General features: G+C 54.0%; 1 long non-coding RNA gene across 1 annotated transcript; it reads right to left on the minus strand.

Moving 5' to 3' along the window:
• Positions 1–2,988: 2,988 nt before the first annotated feature.
• LOC131488487 (uncharacterized) lies at positions 2,989–5,259 on the minus strand. Its single transcript, XR_009250230.1, has 3 exons — positions 5,015–5,259; positions 4,200–4,300; positions 2,989–3,910 (listed from the first exon to the last, which is right to left on the minus strand). It is a non-coding gene; the product is annotated as an uncharacterized LOC131488487 (long non-coding RNA).
• Positions 5,260–6,000: the final 741 nt, after the last annotated feature.

Raw genomic sequence — 6,000 nt, forward strand, 5'->3', positions numbered from 1 at the left:
TAAGGCTGTGAGTACTTAAAGGAAGCAGACACTGAATCCGTGACCAGCTAGTAAATTGCGTTCAAAGCCTTTTTCCGTGGAAGGCAGGCAGGGAGAGTATGGATGTTACCTTGGTAGCGGACGGGGGAAGTGTTCAAGGACTTTGGTCTCCGGAGGGATCACTCCAGGAAGGCCGAGCGGAGGAGGTGAATGCCCTCGGCACTCTCCACCTTGCCTCTGTGTGGGGGACAAGTGCAGATGTGGCTGCTGCTGCGTCCCCCTCCCTGAAGTCCTGATGTTGGACGATCCCTCGACATCGCGGCTCCGTTTCCCTTCCTTCCGGAGCTGGAACTCGTCCAGCGGCCTCCCCGGCAGATTTCACACCGTCAGCATCAGAAAGGGCCTCGAACACTGAGGTTGTTCCCCAACTCAGCGTGAACTCTTCCAGAGATGGGGAGCTCACTACTTTGCAGGGCAGCCCCTCCCACTGGTGGCAGCTCGTGGTCATTTCTCCTTTTCCTGAGCCAGCCGTGCCTCCTGGCCACCAGCACGTCTCTCTGAGAACCTGCATCTGTCTCCCTCCTAGAGGAAGAAGGGGGTTACTCAGCGGGGTGGCCAGCAGCTGGAGGTGACTGTGTGCGGTGCCTCCCTCCCCACTCCCCACTCCCACAGCAGGGGGGTTCCTCCTCTGTGCTCCCTCAGGCCCCGTGGTCCCTCACCCAGCTATGACTTACTTAAATGTGCGTCACCCAGAGGATGGGTACACATGATGGCTGGGGAAAACGACTTTTTCTCTTATGCCTTTCAGAAAGTAAGTCATGATTGGTCTAAAAATAGCCTGTGGAAATCAGAAGAAACAAACACACGCACACAAAAATGATACTAAAAATCCAGAGTACCTAATTATAGGAGAAAGGAAATGGTTTGGCAGTGATGTTTTCATATTTTCTCTGAATCAAACATTGTGCAGGGAGAGTGAAATACATTAAGCATTGTTAATAAATTTTCCTACCCAGAGACTCAAAAATCCCTCTGTCAAGCTATTTACAACCTCCATGGGCATTCCTGAGTTTGTGGTATTTAGACTTGCTTGCCTCTCTGCTTTTTCCCCAGGCAGCCTCTGCTCACCACCATAAACCTCACAACACGCATAATCAATCAGGCAGCCTGTCACAGTTGCTCAGTCCAGACACTGAGCAAGGACCTTGGGTGAAGAAAGCTCCGTAGAGGGCACTGAGTAAAAATTATCGACTGGATGGTTCATGAGTCTATAGGAAAAAAAAAAAAAAAAAAAGGAGAGATCACTAGGAATCATCCTGGGTTCACCAAGCACAAGTCCAGCCCAAACAACCTCCTTTCTCCAGGCTGATCGGTTTTCTAGACTGGTAGATAGGGCGTGTGCTATGCACATCGCATATGTGGATTCCAGCAAGGCCTTTTGTAAAGACTTTGATGTAATCCTCGGGGACAAGATGGAAAACTGTGGATTAGACAGTAATAGAGTTAGATGGATTAGCAGGCAGAGTGCAAAGTGAGCCAACGATGGGGGGAAGCTGCCAGGAGAGCTAATGCAATCTTGGACGATATTAATCGAAGCACAGAGCCCAGAAGAGGGGAGATCGCGGCGTGTGCTTCTGTGCTTGGCAGTGGCCAGACCACATCTGGAGCATCGCATTTCATCCTGGGAGCCATAGTTGAGCGAGGACGTTGACAAATGGGATGGCATTTGGAGCAGGGGGGCGGGGATGCCCCAGGGCCTACCCGCTACGCCACGTGAGCGGTGGTTGAGGGAGCTGGGGACCTGGAACCTGGAAGAGAGAACATCTGAGTGGGTCCTGACAGCTGTTTTCAAATATTTAAAGGTCTGCTGTGGAAGACAGAGCGGAAATATCGGATGCAGTGTCAGAAACACAGCACTTGACTGCGAGGCGGATTTCGGTTTGGTCCGTAGCACGTTGACAAGAAGGGCGCAACTCTGAGCTGTGAAAGGGGGTTTTCTGCGCTTGGCCGCCTGCATGGGTTTCCTTCCCTGGAGCAAGACCGGAATGTGGGGCTTGGTCTGTGTGCCCTCTTCATTTCTCTGGCTCACCAAAAACACACCGAGCCCTGTGCCGAGCCTGGAGGAGGATGGACGGACACAGGGGTGCCTAGGACATTGGCCTTGCCCTCCAGGGCTTATGTTTGAGTCGGAGAGATCAACACAGAAACAGCTACTGTTCACACAAGGATTTCCCTGCAGTTTAGCAGGAGGAGCCTTCCCGTTCAGCTGCTAACTCGCTGTGTGACTGGGGCAGATTATAGTACTTCTCTGGGCTGCAGGTGGATCCTGGGTGGATCCTAGGGCTGGTCTTCTGCCTTTGCAGCGGGCGCTAAGCAGCTGGGAAATTTGTGTAAAAAGGCAGGCTTCTGCCCCACCGATGCAGTGGTTCCGGGGTGGCCAGGTGATTCCAATGCTGGGGGCGCACAGATCACTGACCAATATTGGCGGAATTAGGAAATAACGTGGCCCCTAGAGGAAGTGTCAGTTTTCTGCTGAGAGGTGGGCTGGAAGGGAGTCCAACCAGTAGGAGGCCGTGGCCCTGAGCGGAGGAGGAAAGAACGCCAGCCAGGCTTAGGGCAGTGAGAACCGGCACACGAGGACACAGAAGTGGCAAGTCTCGCCGTGTGGGACGAAGGGGGAGACACATTCAGACGACTCTCCGGGATAAAGCTTTATATTTGTTTCGCAGATAGACTGCCCTTGAGGTTTGGGATGGCGAGTGGCCACGGTCTCTGGACTGTAGCTTCTGACCACTGGCCTGGTAGCCTGAGGGTGTGCTGGGCCTGGTGTGCAGAGGGCGGTCCCTGCTCTTAAGCTCCCTGGAAGAGGGACAGGTGCGTGTCCCCCGGAACCCAGAAATGGAGGCCCCTGGGGGAAAGGATCCTAGCCGCTAGGTGCTTGCCCATGGCAGATCCAGTGGTCTCCTCCCCCCTCCACTGCCCTTCTCCCTCTCTCCCCTCCGTGCCTTCTTCCCCTTCCTCCTCCAGGCAGCAGGGCCAGGGAAATAATGAGGTTGCCCAACTGGCGGTGCACGCGCCATCAGGGTGTAGAATGAAGACGGATGACTGTAGCTAAGAGACAATTTGAAAAGGGATAAATACAGGCAACAAGTTATTCACCACAGCAATTTGTAAAGAGCGTTAAAAACCTGCAGATGGGTTGTTTCACATCATCTCCTTTTCCATTTGCAGGCTGACAGGCCCGTGTAAACGACAGTGATGGATGGCCTTGGGCCAGGCCCCTTAATCTACAGCTCTGCCATTGATTAGTTTGGCTCGCGTCGCACCCTGGGGTGGTGGACGTGACCCGTCTCCTAGAATCGAGGGCCTCAGCAGGGCAGTTGGACTTGGAGGGGACTCCATGGGGGAGAAGGCAGAGAGGCTGGCGAGAGGATTAGGGGGTGTGGGTGGGAAGCAGGGAGGCCCCCGAGGTCTTGGCCCTGGAGACCTGGAGGTTGGCAGAGGGCAGCCGGAGGTTTCTGGGCTGTTCGGTGGATTTGAGGCAGAGGTAGGGGGTGAAAGAACAAGCAGAGGTCGGGAACCTGGAGTCCAGTCCTCCAGCCCAGCCTCCATCAGAGGCTGGGTCCCCTCACGGCCTCATCGCACTGCCTGGTACTGACTGGTGATGAGCAGAGCTCTTTCATGAAGTGCTTTTGGACTCTGTATCCCGAGTGCCTAACTAAGTGCCTCTCTACGAATGAATCGGCAGGCAGCGTTTCCCTCTGTTATAAGTGGGAGGCTGGAGATCCCACGGATGAGGGGTCGTCGTCGTCTCGTGTGGTGAAGGGTAGGCTGATCCCAGGCTGAGTTAGGATGTCCAAAGCGAACAGAGTGTAGGCAGAAGGCCCCTCGAGATGGTACAGAGGCAGGAAGGGCGCAGGCAGGCCTGCTGCTGTGGAGGGGATCAAAAGATTACAAGGCATCAAAGACTACAAATTTAGGGCAAGGTGAGAATGCGCGATTCCCCGCAGTGCCTAAGAAATTAGGGAAAGAAGAGAGATTTGGGGAAGGGCTGTGGCGCTCTGTTGGAAAAAGCATTAGGGCAGGATTTGGGGGGACTTTGGTCTTGCCTCTGCTCCCATATGACTCACCGTAGGGTGCGGGGCAATGGCGGGAGCCTCCCTGGGCTTCTGCATTCCGAATTTAAAAAGAGAGGTGCAGAAAAGAGTAGCAGCTCATACCTGTAGTGTGTTTTGCCACGGGCAGAAGTGTTCTCGCGATCGTGGTCCCTTTTGATCCTCTTAATAACCCAGAGAGAGGCAGGAAGGCAAGCTTTGTTGTCCTCGTTTTAAAGCAGAACGAATTGAGGCTCAGAGAGGTTAAGTCACTTGGCCAAGGTCACACAGCTTACAAGCGTGAGCTCGGATTCAAGTCTCTGCCCCAGCCACACCGCATGGCTCCGTGGCATGTGGGACTTGTGCACTTTAGAGAGAAGCAGGCCTACTGAAGTGCACATCAGTCAGATTTTAAACAAACCCTCATCCAATTTTGAATCTTTAGAGCAAAATATGCTTTTCTAAAAACTGGGCAATCCTTGCCTGCTGGTCCAGGAGTCTGAGAGCCCCTGAGATCCCTCAGTTTTGCTGGAAGGATGATGAGAATACATATCAGGACTGGTTTCCTTAGAAACTGGCTGACCTCAGAATGAGGTGGCCAGTTCTGGGGGCTGGCATCCTTCCTAACTGCTCCGGATCCAAAGCCTCACCATCCATGCAAGTCTGGTTCAGGTCCCACCTCCTCCCTGAAGGCCTCCTTGATAACCACACCACAAGGAGGACTCTGTCTGCTGGGTGCTCAGGGTGCGTGATCGTATATTGCCTTTGTATCGCCAGTTTGGGGGGGGGGGGAATCTGCTGAGGAAATGGGGTTACCTTGTGGTTCTGTCGGAGAGAGCTGAAATCAAAGACCTTCTATAGTCCCCTGCCCTCCCCCAGGTGATGACCCCCCCGAGTGAGTCAGAATTAAGGAGTTGAGACCTATCTGGGCAGCTAAGTACCTGTCTGTCCTCGGACTGGCCACTTTGCTGGACGTGGGTCTATGGTTCTTGCCTGTAAATTCAGACGCGAAGGTGATAGAGAAAGATGGCCCAGGTCAGGGCCTCCCAGCCCTGGCCATCCATCAGAACGCTTGTGGGACTTCTGAAATCACAGAAATCTGGGCCTGCTTTCAGCTCTACTGAATCAAAATCTCGGGGGAAGTGGCCCAGGCATCTGGACCTTTTCTTCCCAAGCTTCCCAGCTGATTGTGATGTCCAGCCAGGACTGGGCAACAATGACCTTCGCGCAAGATGGTAACAGCTGTCATGACCGGAGGCCTCACTGTATGCCAGGCACTGTGCTAAGCCCTGTGCTTACCTTACCACATTTAACCGACTACAACTTGGCTACTCCCTTCGGTCCCTAGGAAGAAGACTCCGAGGCAGGGATTAGTGCCCAGGAGGCTTTCTGGGGAGCACTCCCAGAGAACAACACCTGTAAGGCAGTGAGGGAAGAAGGATGGGGCAGGAGAAGAGGGTGACTGTGACATACCTACAGTAAGACCCGAGCCACCCCCGGTGCTGAGGCCGAGATGGTCCTTCAGAGTTTTCTCGAGTGTAGGGAAGGGGGTTGTCCCTCTGTACCCCACATGGGCGAGTCTTTGGTTGCAGACTGCCTCTGGGGAAGGTGCCTAACCTTGGCAGGGGACAGCTCCTTTCTGCCAAGGACGTTCCCGGCGAGGGACTCAGGCGCGGCCGTGAGCAGACAGTGTCCAGGCGGCGGGAGGGACTGAAGGCCTGGTTCTGGCGGATGGAGTCTGGGCCGCCTCTGCTATCCCACAGTACCCATTTATGCGAGCAGAGACTCAGAGGTTGACTTGTCTGAGACCACGGTTTTGGTGTGGGATCCTAGGTCAACTCCAGATCGCAGTCTTTCCTCATGGCTCAAAGTTACACAGTTACATTTGAAATATTTGCGTAAAATGTGGAACTTTTGCTCCATATCC

This window comes from Neofelis nebulosa, chromosome 10 (assembly GCF_028018385.1).
Source record: "Neofelis nebulosa isolate mNeoNeb1 chromosome 10, mNeoNeb1.pri, whole genome shotgun sequence".
Classification (NCBI taxonomy): Eukaryota; Metazoa; Chordata; class Mammalia; order Carnivora; family Felidae; genus Neofelis; species Neofelis nebulosa.